Source organism: Cololabis saira, chromosome 8, assembly GCF_033807715.1.
Source record: "Cololabis saira isolate AMF1-May2022 chromosome 8, fColSai1.1, whole genome shotgun sequence".
Taxonomy (NCBI): domain Eukaryota; kingdom Metazoa; phylum Chordata; class Actinopteri; order Beloniformes; family Belonidae; genus Cololabis; species Cololabis saira.
The window spans coordinates 36914367-36931392 of NC_084594.1; positions in this window are offsets into that span (position 1 = coordinate 36914367).

Consider the following 17026-nt stretch of genomic DNA (forward strand, 5'->3'; position numbering starts at 1 on the left):
GCAATTACCATTTAAATGTTTTATTACATATCAGGAGGCGGCAGATTTGCACTGGACTGAGATTATAGACAATTTTTCTAATTAATAGAAATGACCGAAGGTTCTCAGGTAACATTAGTCCCACGTGAAAACAGCTGAATGCATTATGATGTTTTTTATGGTTCATATCTGAAAAAAAAACCCAACATTATAAACATCTCATAAAATTAGGATTTTCACCATGACAAAAGCTTTTTGCACAGCTTTTGGGATTTATTTTCCTGCTCTAATTAAGTGTATTTTATGCTCCACTTATTTTATTTTATTTTGTAAGTAAGTTATATGTGTCCATTCTGACCCTGCTATTCTTTTGCAAATGCTACAGAAATCGTCACCTCAAAATAATGAAATGAAGTCATATTGGGTTCAGTGTTTTTTTTTTTTTTTTTAAAGAGGATGACAACATGCAGGTGAATTTGAAATAAATAGTCAAAATCAATGGAGTTTTGTTTGTGACACATGTCAATAACATAATCTAGAGGACCGGAAAGCTTTATTGTACACAGATTGTACAAGCTTCTGGATGTCACTGGAGGGAGGAAAAACAACTACATCTTCCTTCCTTAAAGCGAAGGTTTTGGGAGAATACTTTATTACATTGAACTTCTTTATCTTTTGGATATGATCCAAATAACTGGATCTTGCCACTTTAGGGTCATATGCATACATGAAATATAGCACTATATGCAAGCATTGCTAAAATACATCTCATAATACACATGCCCCTGCAGCAAAGACTGAATCAAGTTAAAGCTCCCAGTGTTCTTCATATTCTAATATGACTCATGTTGGTTTCATACCTAGCAAACAACCTGATTACTAATAGTAATATTGTGAGTAAATGAACCATGTGGATGCTGTTGCAGCGGCAAGCAGATAAAATGAGAGGGAGCCTCCTAGAAGAGTGTGATTCCAGCCCCCAGTATCAGGTCTGCTGTGCAACGTGAGCAACATCAGGGGAGTTTTAAAGCTGAGCCACAGATATTGCTGTATTTGCCCTATGAATCATATATTAAAGTCTTCCTTCCATGCAGGTCCCCCACAGATTGTGATTTATGTGTAAAACAGCAATCTCTCCCCATAGGTGAACATCTGTGACATCTGTAGGTTTATAAATATTTCCCCAGAATTTTACCACATTAGCCAATTTTAATCAGTTCAGATCTTGTTCTGGTTCTCATACATCACTGCTATCAGGGAAGCATCTGAAGAACAAGGAGTTCTGCAGCAGATGATCTCCCCAACACCCCCACAGAGACCCAATCTTTATATCATGGAGTCAGTCTGGGATTACATGTGGAGACAGAAGACACTGAACATGCCTACATTCACAGATGAAGTGTAGCTGCAGAGCTAACCTAAGGTTCAACAAACTCTGAGTCTAATCCAGAACTCTTAGTTGATCTACTCTGAGATCGGAAACTCTGAGTTCTCGGTTCCAGAACAGCGGATTTGAGGTAATTTACTCAACTCTAAGTAGTTTCACCTGGAGTTAAGCGCGTGCGTGACGGAAATAAAAAGCCATCATCAGTAGAGCGCTGATACAAGGATTCACCATGGCAACCGGCTACAACAAAAGAGCAGCATACTTTTTCTTTTTTTTATTTTAAACTTTATTTATCATTTCAATTTACAAAATCCCTTTGAGGAAACATTAGTTTGCATCTGAAGATCCACATACTTCACGCCGTGTCCTTTTTCACCCGAATGGAATTAGAGATTTTAATGCGCGTATACGGCGAATTTGAACATGTATTTCGAAAAAAGAGTAACGCCGCAGCACAGAATATAATATAAAATTAATTTAACAGATCTCTACATCATTCACCTGCAATCCTGTGGAACCCCTTGATGGCTTGGACAGGTTTATAATAGGCTTGCCACCCGTCCCTTGAAATACGGAATTGTTCCGTAATTGGGAATTAAAAGTTGCGTTCCGTATTGAACTCATACAGACACATATTATGCTCTTATTTATTTATGTAATAATATACAGGTGGAGGTCAGAAAATTTGAATATATTGCAAAACTTCACTCGTAGTAAATTCAACTTAAGGTGAAACAAATATTATTTCCCACTACATTCAAAGTAAGATATTTCAAGCCTTTATATGTTATAATTTTGATGATTATGGCTCACAGTTTATGAAAACCCAAAATAAAAAATCTAAAAAAAATTAGAATATATTATGAAATCAATAAACAATTCAATCATCAAAATTATAACAAATAAAGGATTAACATATATTGCTTTGCCTGTAATGAGACTATGTAATGTATTACCCAGTCTGATAACCATCTCCCGACGAATATTTAATTCTCTGCGCATTAATTCTGCACCTTCATCAATTGTGTCTTCATCAAAAGGACATGCCATGTTCGTGACAATGGACTTCTAATATATATACTGACTCTGTTTTTAATGACAGACGGCAGAACTTCGCCAAAACTCGCCTGCTGACTAAATGAATGAGGAAATCAAATGTGCGTGTGTCTCTGAAAGAGGCGGAGACGCAGAAAAACTCCAGGTTCATTGATATAAACCTGGTCCCGACCAGGTTAGGTTCAGAGCGCCTGTTACTACGGTAACTGACCGAGAGCTTAAGTTACCTCTCTTTGTGAAACAGGTTAGAGTTATCTCTCTTTCTCTGGTTTGAGTTACCTCCCTTTGTGAAACGGAAAACTCAGAGTTTCCCTCATTTCAGGGTTAACAGACTCAGAGTTTTCACTAAACCTGCTTTGTGAAACGGACCCCTGGTTGAAAGTAAACCATGCATTTATATGTGCTTACAAAAACTTTACTATTATATCAAGGCAGACTGAGAGAAACGTCAATGTATCAAATGTCAGGGGCTATCTTACGAAGAAAATAAGCTCCCCGATGCAAATTGCCAAAGACATGGTGTCAGACAATCTTATCCTTAACCTACTCCAGAAACAAGTCAGAAGTTGACACATTTGCAAGATCACGCATTGTGATAATGCACCCAAGGAAATCAGCCTTCCCAATAATGTCGCTATGTTTTTCATCTCTGTGCAGAATCCATTGTTGCTTCAGACTGAGTGAGTGCAACATTCCTGTTTTGATATGATTGTTGATCCTGGGAGCAAACACAGGTGTGTTGAAGAAGCTGGGGAAGGGATGGGGGGGGGAGAAAAACAGCACATCTGTTGTAGGTCACAGTGCTGTCAAGCACAAGGACCATATGGGCTGCTTCCTCTCAGTACCAGCCATTTCTCAGCACCACTAATCTGATAGGACTGACACCTCCGGAGAGGCTCTGAGCTATGTTTTAATGAACATTGTACGTTATTAAACTCATTATGTCTAGACTCTCCTTGCCACTAAGCCACCTTGAGCTTTGTTATTGTTTCTCTCACTCACCTTAGATGCTTATGAGTGAACATACTTACATGCACACATGTCTTTCACATTAAAATTAATCACACTCACAGCCTGCCCTGTTCCCAGTGGCTTACGTCACACTGGATGATTGCAGACTGTATTGTTAGGGCATTGCATAGAGGCCGCTTTTCCAGCACCTTTGGGCAGCAGATCCAAATGTTGGTATTTGCTAAATAAAACACTGAATATGTAAGTTTGTAAGCACATTAGTATTCAGAAACAACACATGCAAACGTATATCTTATTTCTTGTACACACATCATATCAACCCTGACTCCTTTATTATCTGATAAATCATTTTGATCAGTGTCATTAGCCCCTCAAGATACATCCATACATTAGAAGGGAGAAATAATTACCCCTGTGGATTAGTCGATTTTGGCTCAGTTTGCTGGAATGAATGGATTTTCGAGTGGAACCTTGTTGTAATTATCTTTGCAAATTAAAAGACATTAGCAGGCGCCTTGATAGTTGTGCAGGGGCATATAACTTGATTAGTTCAAAAGAGGGGATCAGCACGACCAAAGATGTAATTTGCAGTGATGGATATTTCAGGAGTCATTTCACTCAGAACCACTCCTTTTGGACGTGTGCTGCCTTGGAAATGAGAAAACAGACATCTCTCTCTCATCAGAGAAAAGTAATACAACAAGACACAAGTTAGTAGAAAAATCTGAGAAAATTATGGAAAAATAATAATTTCACAGTTTGGCCAGATGGGTTTCACATCAGTCGATTTTGTTGATTTACATGGTGTCTGTACAGCATGGACTTTCTGGCCATAAAATACTCCAATTGTTTGCTTAAATTCAGCTCATGACAAGGATTTTAAAATGGAGGTTTTAAAGGAGATGAAAATTAAAGTCACAGAAAGCAATTCAAGTCTTAACTTGTTGACCATCGCTTTCTATTTTTGAAATCACATTTTAAAGGAGCTGTATGTAAGAGCAATAATACAACGAATCATAAAATGACCCCGATATGTCAACAGACATTTAAAAATCATGTTAATTTCAAATACTTATGTCACTGACAACAGCACTCAAGCCAGGATATTCCAGTTTAAAAAGAGGAGTTGCAGCCCTCAACTGATGTTTATGTTGTCATTTTTTGTTTTGGCCTGAAGCTCCACCCTCCACCTATCTCCCAATCACCAAGTCAGTATTGTTTCTGAAGCTCCACCCTCCACCTATCTCCCAATCACCAAGTCAGTATTGTTTCTGAAGCTCCACCCTCCACCTATCTCCCAATCACCAAGTCAGTATTGTTTCTGAAGCTCCACCCTCCACCTATCTCCCAATCACCAAGTCAGTATTGTTTCTGAAGCTCCACCCTCCACCTATCTCCCAATCACCAAGTCAGTATTGTTTCTGAAGCTCCACCCTCCACCTATCTCCCAATCACCAAGTCAGTATTGTTTCTGAAGCTCCACCCTCCACCTATCTCCCAATCACAAAGTCAGTATTGTTTCGGCATCCGGGTTGTCAGCTCGGCTCTAATTATGGCAGCCATGGCAGCCTACGTTCCTGCTGCATTCTGCAGCCTACCTGGCAACCTCTGGTCGGGGGGAGGAGGGGGAGGGTACACGCCGCTCAACAATATTTTGAAAGTGACTGCAGTACCAGTTTTGGACATTTCTTACAGACGGCTCCTTTAAATTGCATTAATGATAAAAAATATAATGCACACATACATACATACATACATACATACATACATACATACATACATACATACATACATAATGAATTGCTTTACTTATTCTTTGATAGGTAACATCATTTACTTCTTTGTTTCTAAGCTTTGGAGCCCTTCACACACCGATGGAACTGCACACCAGCTGATGAATGTTGTTATTGAGCTTGAAGAGCCTTTCAATGTCAATATCATTCATTCATCATATTCTTTTTCTTTTTTTAATTTTTACTGACTGAACTGCACAAAACTCCTGATTCACAGATTCAAAGATACTTATGTGATGACAAACCCCTCCCCCCAGCTGATTGTCTTTGTTTTTCATCTATATAAAAGGTAAAGTATTGCACAAAAATCCTGGCAGAGAAACCCATAGCCACCGAGAACATAGTGAACAACAACAGCTATACAGCTGCAGTGTAATAACTCGGGGTAATTAAACGTGTCTGACAACATGATGAAAAGCATCTATAGTGATGTCTTGCTCAAGAAAAAAACAATCTTAAAATGTTGTGGGAGGTGAATTTCAGCATGAGGACAACAGTCTCAGAATACAGCTGCATTTTCTGGCTCTAATCAACAAGTATGACTATGACAAATATAAGTGTATTTCCATTTTTGAACTAATAATTAGTCTGCCCTGACATGTAAAAATAATGTAATCCTTGTTGTCCACCTCCATCACATCCCCCACTGTACAGTGTGCTGTGATTAGTGACTATGAAGCTTTAACTGGTCCATGTTGTCACATGTTTATCAATCATTGCGTTTTGCCTGGTATGGATCCAGCTGCAAAGACTATTGTCTAACTATTGGTGAGAAAACGAGAAAATGTCTGACTTTTAATGTATTGCACATTGCAGATGTGGAGGCCTCTCTGGATCAGTGCAGTGACAGAACATAATTAATCATCGAAGTCACCACAAAATTATAGTACACAACTGTTTCCAGTCTCAGTGGAACAACTTTGCATTTTGTTCAACTACTGTAAAGTACAGAAATCACATTGGTGGAGTATCACAGAGCTGAACATCAAGTGGTAAATAGAAACAGAAAAAAACTATGGTATTTGAAAGCAGACATCCAGGCAAACATTGGATTTTATTCCCTTGCTGGAAATGTGATAAAATGCTTGTAGTGTGTACAGTAAACCTGAGTTTCAAAAGAAAGAAATCATTTGAATAATTGGCCAGGTTTATTATGACCGACATGAAAATGCGCTGGCAAAAAACAGTCAGCATGTTTGTGGTCATTTTTTTGGCCAGGGTTTGACGTCTCCAGGTTTCATCAGCTGTAGAATGTCTGGGATTTGTTATATACGGTTACAAGAAAACTTTTCATGAACATTTTTGTAGAGGCAAACTATAACCAAGATAAAAGACTTTAGGAAAGATCCATCAGTATTTTACACCTGTAGCAAGGTGTCTATATAGCCTATTCACTCTGTAGATGAAGTGGTAAGTTTGTAACGATGAAAAAGTAAGCATGTGAGAAGGAAACGACGCAGGGATCTTTGACTCCGCCCTTTTGCAGCTGAAATTATGAGTCTCAGTTTCAAAGCACACAATTTGGGATGTGGCTTATTTCAATTAATCACATCATGTTCAATTTACTAACTTACTTTCCAAGTAACAAACAATAGTGCACGTGAAATTTAAAAAAAAGCACACCTTAAAGGAGCAATAGGCTCTTTTTAAGAAATGAGACTCTCTAGCGCCACCCTTCACCACGACGGCCGTCGGGGGTACTGCAGCCAACAGCGAAGCCGGCACGGGAGAACGGGGAGAACGTGCATGCAGCGTCATGTGACGTCACATCCGCAGCCCAGTGCGGGAAATTTGGGTCCGAATTGCAGCACATTTTGCAGCACACAGCCTGTTCAAGGCAAAGGAGAGATACACTAGAGGGCTCATTCTTTTGGGTTTGGAACGCTTCATCTGACATTATTACTAGAAAACTTAAAACGTATACACATTTTTTTCATAAATCCTGCTTCAATCCTGCCTCAAGCTCCTTTAAATTTTACACTTGAAATGATGGTTGTACTTGGTGAGGAGTTTGCACCGCAAGGACGGGGGAGAAATTATAATCAGCTGATCAACAGTTCTGTTTGCAAAAGCTCATCATGAAGTGAGCTGGCGGCGCCTGTGTTTGTGATCGGGTTCATGACATCACCCACAGTCATGGATATTGCTGCTGGTACTGTAGGATTTGTGACCACATGCTCATTTTCACCATAAATCTGTAAATGTGACTCATGAATGGGCTCCATTAAATGTGGCCTTGGTCTGTCTTGGTCAGTAAAGCTTAGTAAGGAGACAGACATCCCATGTATTTTGTGTACTGTGTGTATGGTTCTTTAAATATGTAACTCTATGAGACACATTAATGTACAGGTGGATTGAAAGTGGAAGACAGGATATAACTGTTAGCGATAACAGATAACAGAGCTTTATTTGTGTATTGTTTACTTTGAATGTGAGGCCAAAATTAACTCCGAGTCCATTGCCTCACTTTGCTAACAAACGTGGTAGAAAGTTGAATAAAAGTACCATCTTTGAAGACACAACTTAAGCAGCAGCAAAATGGCGTGTTTGATCTCATGACTGAGCGCTGCTTCGGTCCCAAACATCAGGCGAACCCGACACTGAGCATCTTGTTCTCATGGACCCACACAGGGGAGAATTAAAACATGCAGTCAAAAAGGATTTACATTTGTAATGTCAGTAGGAGTCAGGGGGAAAACAGAGTCCACGATGAAAGGCGGTTTTCCTCTTATACTTTTGACTTTACTGTTCGTTGTAAGCTTAGTCTTTTGTTTGCAATTAGAAAACAGTAAACATCCATATTAGAGCAAAAACATTGCAGGACTGTAAAACCAGACAATAAGAATATTGTCGGCAGTAGCTCAGGTGGTAGAGTGGGTCGTCCAATGATCCGAAGGTCGGCGGTTCGAATCCCGCTCTGTCCCAGTTTGCTGTCGTAGTGTCCTTGGGCAAGACACCTTACCCACCTTGCCCCGTGTGAATGTGTGTGAATGTGTATGAATGTTGGTGGTGGTCGGAGGGGCCGTTAGGCGCGATATGGCAGCCACGCTTCCGTCAGTCTGCCCCAGGGCAGCTGTGGCTACAATATGTAGCTTACCACCACCAGAGAGAATGTGTATGGATGAATAATGATTTCTGTAAAGCGCTCTGGGTGCCTAGAAGGGCGCTATATAAATCCAAGTCATTATTATTATTATTATTAATATTCCTGCAGGACCATTTGTGTAATTTAACAATAGCGTTCTACTGAACAAAGAAAGGCCTTTTTCATCATCCCATCACTATAAGTGTACCGTGCCAGTTTGTTGTTTGTGCAGTTTATACACAATCTTATTCTCTCCCAGAGGGGAGGACTAAGTTGGCCACTGCCTTCAGCTCTGTAGGCATGAAAGAGCCTGCAAAGTAAATGACAAATGACTGTTACGTATTTCAGCAGAAGAGTTATATTTAGAGCTTTCAGCTGCTCAGATTTGAAGATGGGCATTGTTTTAGCTGTATTCTGTTGAAAGCCAGTGTGAGGTTTGCTGACATCCTGCAAGATATAATTGACAGGAGTCATAAACTGGTTGGCAGGCAGAGATGAAGGTGCTCTACACCTACCAATTTATACTTGTCTTTGACACTTTTAAATATTTTAAATCTGCTCTCTCGACAAACAGTACCAACAGGAATAAATCAATTTATTAGAAAATAAAAACATCAAATGACTGTAAAGATTTGAGTCCCAAGACGTTTTAAGTCTGCCTTTTTTCTCTCTTAAAGTTGGTGGCTTCTGTTTTTACTCTTTACATTTTGATGAGTTTATTCACTAGTCATTTATTTAACTATCACATGTTGAACAGCTGGGTTTGTATTCTCCTTGCATTTTCACATTCATCTTGTTCTCCTGTGTGCTTGTCCATCTTCTGTCTCTCTCTCCCTCTCTGTTATGGGTGTGGTCTTCAGCTCCTCTGCTGTCCTCATCCTTTTTGAGAATGCCATCATCTCGTCCTGCACTATAACAACCGCGAATCTGGAGACTACAGCCACAGCAAACCTTCACGAACCTGTGAAACTCTGGATTTCTGCTTCTTTTATCTCTGCCTAATCCTTCCCATCCCCTCCTACAATTCCTGCTATAGCCATCTTGTGCTCCCTGTCTGTCAGTCCGTCCATGCTCCCTCGTCCGTTAAGCCTGTTCATCATCTGTTTGCTCATGTGCAGGTGAAACAAGACCTGTTTGTAACCTTAGAAATGGTTTTGTCTGCTGAATTCTTGAGCCATTGGATTGCAGTAATTAACCTACATAAGCATAATCTGTTTAACCTCTGTCCTCTACTTGAGTCTTTTACCCGTCCTCATCACGTTATTAGCAGGAATACACATGCCTAATCATGTAAAGAGACTAGGATTCTAGCATTTGCAAAAATCATGATTTTAGGATTTTCTTTTTGACTTATATCTACGCTGTAAAGTAAAAGTCAGTGGTTCCCAACATTTTCAAAATCTCTGACAGTTATAGGATATCAAACATAGCTTTTGCTCAGAAATCAGTAAACATAGTCGCCATTTTTAACAATTACCTATTAATTTGATGAGAATTAACCAGTTTAGTTTTCAGGTTTTTATCTCTTTACTTTATTCTACTGTGGCTGAATCCCTTTTTACTGTTGAGACAGAAAATGTCAATCTTTTTGTTTTTATCCAAATACATTAAAGAGGAATTTGTCGTACCACTTAAAATCTGAAAACTAGCTGTTACTTTGATTAATTTTGAATTTATTTGAGTGATCCCCATCTGTGATATAATTTGATTAATAACGTGCAATAAGAAGAGTGTTAGGCTATATATCCGTGTGAAAGTCATGGCTCTCCTGCTTCCACTCAACTGCACAATGGCTCAATGATGGAGGGTACAAGTCAACTGTTAAGGGTATTATATTTGATTATGGATAATTATATTCCATATTTAGTACTTAAAATGAAGAATAGCACAAAGTAGTTAAAACATCTGCGCAGTACATAATACTCACTTGTCATCCTGTTGGATTCGAGTCTATTCTGTCTGTTAGGAAGAGTGAAGAGTTACACACACACACGCACACGCGCACACGCACACACGCACGCACACACACGCACACACACACACACACACACACACACACACACACACACACACACACACACACACACACACAGACAGACACAGACACACACAGAAACAAACAAAACAAAACAAGCAAAAAACAGCCGCTTCATTAAAAAACGAAAACACTGCCAGAACAGGATAATCCAAAAGTTGAGAAACAAAGGTGGGAAGAACTGACTAACAACACTGGGGGAAAACGGAAGACAGACTTGCAAGGAAAGAAGGGGAGACAGGGCTATCTGTGCACCTAGTGAGAAATAGGGGACAATTGTCACAGAAATACACTTTCAAAATAAAAAATAAAATAAAGTACACTACAGTAGTCAACACAAAACCAGAGATTAAAGTTGCACAAAAGGAACCTTTTTGATTTTGAGGGTCCCCCTATAGGCACGGAGGTTAGCTCGCTTTCATAGCACTGTCAAAGATTTGCTGTTGTGTCTCTCGCTCAGTCACTGCCTTGTTTTCTTTCATGTGTCTATTATGAAGTCAGCTGTGACTCTGTGAGGTACCTCCATCATTGTGAAGACCTGATGACAGGATTCCAAATGTTACTTTGGGAGGTTTTTGCTGATGATAAGAACAAATGACATGGCTGTTTCTCAGTATGTGATCTTAAATGTACTTGTGTTCTTGCATCCAAGTGAAACATCATTATCTGCAGCCAAAGTACCGGTCAAACTGCATGAACACCTCTGAACAAGAACAGATGAAATGTCTGGATGTGTTCTTGCCATATATCTAGGATGCATCCAGTGGAAGCTTGTGAAGACTTGAGACAGCAAAGTATCCCACAATGCATTTTGCATTGACAGTACATCAACAAGAGGAGGAACGGCAGAGGAGAAGATACACAATTGTAAGTTGCATCTTCAAAATGCTACATTTAATTTGTAACAAAATGTATGTTTATTTATTGGGATTTCATCCAGCAAGGTTGTTCTTGAAACTTCATATTTGTAGTTGATACATCACTGTTGGGTTTATTTAAAGACATTTCCTGACATAGTTGGAGATGTGGGGGGCATTGGCGAAAAAGAGATCCATGACCAGCGATTGTTGCAGCTGTAACTATGCTTTTTCTACGCACGAGCGCTGTCCTTGAATTATATATACTTTAAAACTTTGATATAATCAGGGTTAAGAGAAGAATAGAGAGGCAGCTGCTGCACGGGGGAAGAAAAGGCAATGGAGAGAGATTTTTATCTCTATTTGAAAAATGTATCACTAAAGTTTGAATGGAACTCTTAATAAAACACACAAGTTTTAATAAAAGAGTGTAAATTAGATGCAAAATAAAACATTTAGTAATAGAAATAACAATGGAAATTGAAAATTTCAGGACATTTTGATATGGACATGCCCTACTGCCCATTCGTCCCCTCTTGCTGCTTTGGATTGGGGCTGTAGTGGTTGTGTTTAAGGTTGTTTTAGTTGTGTCGTAGGTGTGTCTTGCCATGTTTGGGGTTATTAATAATGGCCAATAAACCAAAGCAAGGCCTGGGTGCACGTTGCGGTTCGGGCCACATTTACGGATGATTTATTCATATTCTCCCCCATAAAAATGCATAGGTTTTGTTGCCATGGTAACAAGCCCCATAGGATAGAAATTTACAATTTGGCTTCAATATCTAAAAAGTTGTAAACAACAGCCTAATGAAACCTCAGTATTTTGTAGTCCACATCTTCCTGAGTCTTTTATCGTTGGATCGATGTCGTGATTGCCGAGCAACAAGCGTCCAAATTTCTGTAAACTTGAAAATTAGAATGGTTAAATAACTCAAAAAGCGTAATAGCTAGCATGATGAGATGAAAATATGTTGTAGTACAACGCATCCCGGGTTTGTCAATGTTGTAATGATGTCTGTACGATAAACCGTTGCCTAGCAACAAGCATCCAAAATGAAATGCATTTTTTTTTTAAATTGAAAGGTAAATATCGCAAAAACCGTAATAAGTAGCATGATCAGGTTGTACGGTCCTTTAGTGCCAATCGGGCCGAGTGTTTGTAAATTTGAACAACGTCTCTACGATAAAGTTCGGCCAAGGAATAAGCGTCCAAATTTTTTCGCCTTTTTTTTTTTGCTTTTTGGCATCTAGCGTTGCCACAGTAACACTTTTGACTGAGAAAAGTAATACCCATCGAGGCACGATGGAGACGGATCCAAGGACGTTGCGGTTCGGGCCGCATTAACGGACGAAAAAACGTGTGGAATAATAAGAATAATTAAAGCTGCAAGCAGCGATGAACGGGCCCTCACACGTGCAATTTTCACCAATAACGGTCAAGGATTCAAAACTAAGTCCGATGACACCACCCATGACTCTTTATGTCAAACCATTCAAAAGTTATGGCAGAAAAAAGGAACTATCAAATATCGACCAATCAGAAGAAGGGGCGAGGCTAATTTCCACCAATTATGGTCAAGGACTCAAAACCGAGTCCGATGACACCACCCACGGGTCTTTATGTCAAACCATTCAAAAGCTATGGCAGAACATAGGAACTCACATATCGACCAATCAGAAGAAGGGGCGGGGCTAATTCATGCCAATGAAGGTCAAGTACTCAATACCAAGTCCGATGACACCACCCATGACTCTTTATATCACACCATTCAAAAGTTATGGCAGAAAGTAGGAACTATCAAATATGGACCAACCAGATGAAGTGGGGGTGCGCTTTTTGGAATATATCATCGCCACAGTAACGCTTTTGACTGAGAAAAGTAATGCACGTTGTGCAGGATGGAGACGCACATTTTGATGTATAACACACCTGGGTGCACGTTTCGGTTCGGGCCGTATTAACTGCCGAAGGAATGGCATAAATTGCGCCAAAATTACACGATTAATTCAAAATGGCTGACTTCCTGTTTGGTTTCGGCCATGGCACCAAGAGACTTTTCTTTAAGTTGCGACATGATACAGGTGTGTACCGATTTTCGTGCATGTACATCAAACCGTATTGTGGGGCTTGAGCCACAAAGTTTTCTAGGGGGCGCTGTTGAGCCATTTTGCCACGCCCATTAATGCAAACCATTAAATATAAAATTTTTCGCCAGGCCTGGCTTGCGTTCAAAATTTGGTGACTTTTGGGGCATGTTTAGGGGGGCAAAAAGGCCCTCCTTTCGTAGGAAGAAAGAATTCCTACAAATACAATAGGGCCTTCGCACTGTCAGTGCTCGGGCCCTGATTATAACTTTCACATGAAGAAGCAAGTGCTTTGGGTATGACGTCTTCCAGTACACTACTGTCCCAACAGCATAAAGTGTCAAGTATGTCCTTGATCCTCAGATTTCTTACTTGGCAAGTACACATTGGAGGAACATACTTGTAAGAACGCAAGTCCTGTTGGTGTTCTTGGGAATTGAGAAATGGCTCATGAGTGCGGGATGAGCCTTCCTACAACTAATACAACATTCTATTCATAAAAAAAAATGAATTTGACATTTTAACATAAAAAAACATATTTTTTCTACTTCTACCATAACTGCAAATACAAGATAACTAACACAACAACAGAACAAGACTTGGATGATAGCCAAGGCCGTGAAACCAACTCAGAGTCAGCAAAGTTGCTCCATGTTGTGATGTGTTCAATCCCATACTGAGTTTTTAATTCAAAAGTAAGGAAAGAAAAAGGCTCATTCAACAAATACGCTTGTTTTGCTTTGAAATGTTGCCATCCCATCTCTTTGCGGGGGTCCTGACCACCCAGGGTTGGAAGCACTCAAGCGTCTAGGCTCCTTAACTGAACACATGGCTCCAAGATCCTCACACAGATACAGGGTACAATTATAACCCCAGTTTCTGACTACACTAATCAGATTTAGTTAATGGAACCAGACATTATATTACTCCAGTGAAGTATGGGTTATTTATGTAAAGATAGAAGCTGAACATATAGTTTTTGGGTAGAAATCCAATGTAATAAAAAAGACATGGAACTGGAGGAGCTGCAGAGGCGGTTTCTTTCGGTGGACAAAGGAGTAGAAGCAGTGTGAGACAGTGAGAGCAAAATGCTCCATAGCCTCAGGGGCGTGCTCTACTGAAAGAGAGAGCCTAATGGAAGATCCCTGTGAGGAGTATTGACAGTTTATTTGCTTCAACCGAGGCACCGGCTCCCCTCACCAACACTGAAAGCAGGTGCATTGTAAAATCAGAGCAAGAAGGGTTACCACTGATGCAAATATACATATTTGATGACTCTAAGGTGATCCTATCTTCAACTCCTGGAGAAGCAGCTGCATAATGTTTGTGCTGTACAAATTATTGTCAATAACACAGCAAGAGACACATAAAAACAATGAGAGGATGACAAAATCTCTCCAATATTAGTAAAATATCGTTTGGGCTGTGTTTTGCCATATAACAGAGTGGCTGAAATGTTTCATGAATAGCAATAATTGATGCTTATTTCCTGGTGGACAGCTCTGAGAATGTATTAAACCTTTGGACATAAGCCATTTGTGTTAAGTGTTTAGAATGTGGGTCACATCCAAGAGTAGTAACCTTCACATTTGGAGAGCAAATAGAAGCCCCTTTGATGGTGGAAATAACATCAGCGCTGCACACATAGAATTCATCTCTAAGACATATTGCATGCAAACAAAACACACTTAAAACAAAAAACAAACAAGCATGTTTAAGCTAGGTGTTGTCTGAAAGTCGCTAAGTGAATATCCTTCATTGTATAAAACATGCATTTAGGATAGGCTTGGTGAGGCCATGCCAAATCGGGTCAACATGTGCTGCATGGCAGATCAACTACTGCAGCGAACCGATGACAAGAACAAAACAGTGTTGGCACTCACTTCCACAGAAATCCAAAAGCATTTAGTCCACCTCAGGCAGACCTGCCTTGGGGGGAAGTGTTCATAGCAAGATAGCAACTGCAGTTTCTTCTAAGTCCCTGTAACTACGAGGGAAAGAAAAACAACCAGATAGGTACATCAGTTTCAGAGTATATCTGACATAGTGCATAGTGCCTAAATCTTTCTGTATTTTCTGTACCCTAAGACTGTGATAAGTTGTAACACAGATTTCAAAGAGATACACTCTCAGTGATAAGGGGTAGAAGTGTGTGACTTCACCCCCTTAAACTAGCTGAGTTCTGAAAATCATAGTTGGTCAAAATACCACAAAGATACAAGGCAAAGGTTTTCAAACATGACACTTACATATTTTTTTAAGGCTCTGAAACCTTTGAGAAAAGGGATTAATATACAGGATCCCCTTTAGAAGGATATTCAAAGTTTAGGCAAGTGGCCACTGAGCTGGGCTACATCTAATCAGTGTTCTGTCACTCCACTTTGCTGCTGGAAGCAAAATAGTTTGTAGTTTTTTGAGACAGCAAAAGTGATGAAAAGTCTTGAAAAAAATCCTGCAGACTTTGGACAACAAATATTTTTCGGCTGCCTGGGAGTCAAGGGCAGAAACTTCAAAAATGAAAACATTTTGAAATGTCAGGAAGACGGACATAAAGCCTGCTCTTTTGTGTTCATGGACAGAACTATTTTTGTTTTTAGTACAAGGAATTATAATGAAATCACAAATTGAAGTACATAGTAAAAAGTGCATGTTTAGAGGGTAAGACATTTGGTAACAGAGTTGCATGCACTTCCCATGACCCGATTAATCTATCAAATCAATTTCTTTATAAAGCAGCACACAATAGTGTTTTCATGTTACAATGTCACTTTCAATTTAATTTGTAGGAATAACTGCAGCAGTTTAGAAAGGGTTGTCGAGCTCTTATCATCAAAATCACCCAAAATTTAGAATTTAGCAATGCCACCCCAGTCGTCTCCTGCAACAATTACGTGTCATTTTACGGTGCTATGATGAAATATGAGGAACGAGACACTGAACGAGAGTCCGTCTTGGACAGTGTCACAAAAGTGACATGGACCTCTAAGTCAGGTGGGCTCCGTTGTATTAATGCAAAAGTTCCATTGTGTTGCCTTAAATGTAATTTTTGTTGTTTGTTTTTATTGTATCTGTAGGAGTTTTAGTTTTTCTTATCCTTGTTTTTCTTCCGACAAAATAAGGGCCTTTTTACCCCCTAAATGTGCCCCAAAAGTCACCAAATTTTGCACGCAACCCAGGTCTGGCGAAACATTTTATATTTAATGGTTTGAATTAATGAGCATGGCCTAATGCCTCAACAGCACCAAGAAAAGTCTCTTGGTGCCATGACCGAAACCGAACAGGAAGTCCCCCATTTTGAAATAATCGTGTAATTTTGGCGCAATTTATGCCATTCCTTCGGCAGTTAATGCGGTCCGAACCGTAACGTGCACCCAGGTGTGTTATACATCAAAATGTGCATCTCGATCTTGCGACGATGCGCATTACTTTTCTCAGTCAAAAGCGTTACCGTGGCGACGATAGACGCCAAAAAGTGCGCCCCCCCTCCATCTGATTGGTCCATATTTGATAGTTCCTACTTTCTGCCATAACCTTGGTTTGACATAAAGAGTGGTGGGTTGTGTCATCTGACTCGGTTTCGAGTACTTGACCTTCATTGGCCTGAATTAGCCCCGCCCCTTCATCTGATTGGTCAATATTTGATAGTCCCTATTTTCTGCTATAACTTTTGAATGGTTTTACATAAAGACTCGTGGAAGGTGTCATCGGACATGGTTTTGAGTCCTTGAACTCAATTGCTGCAAATTAGCCCCGCCCCTTCATCTGATTGGTCGATAT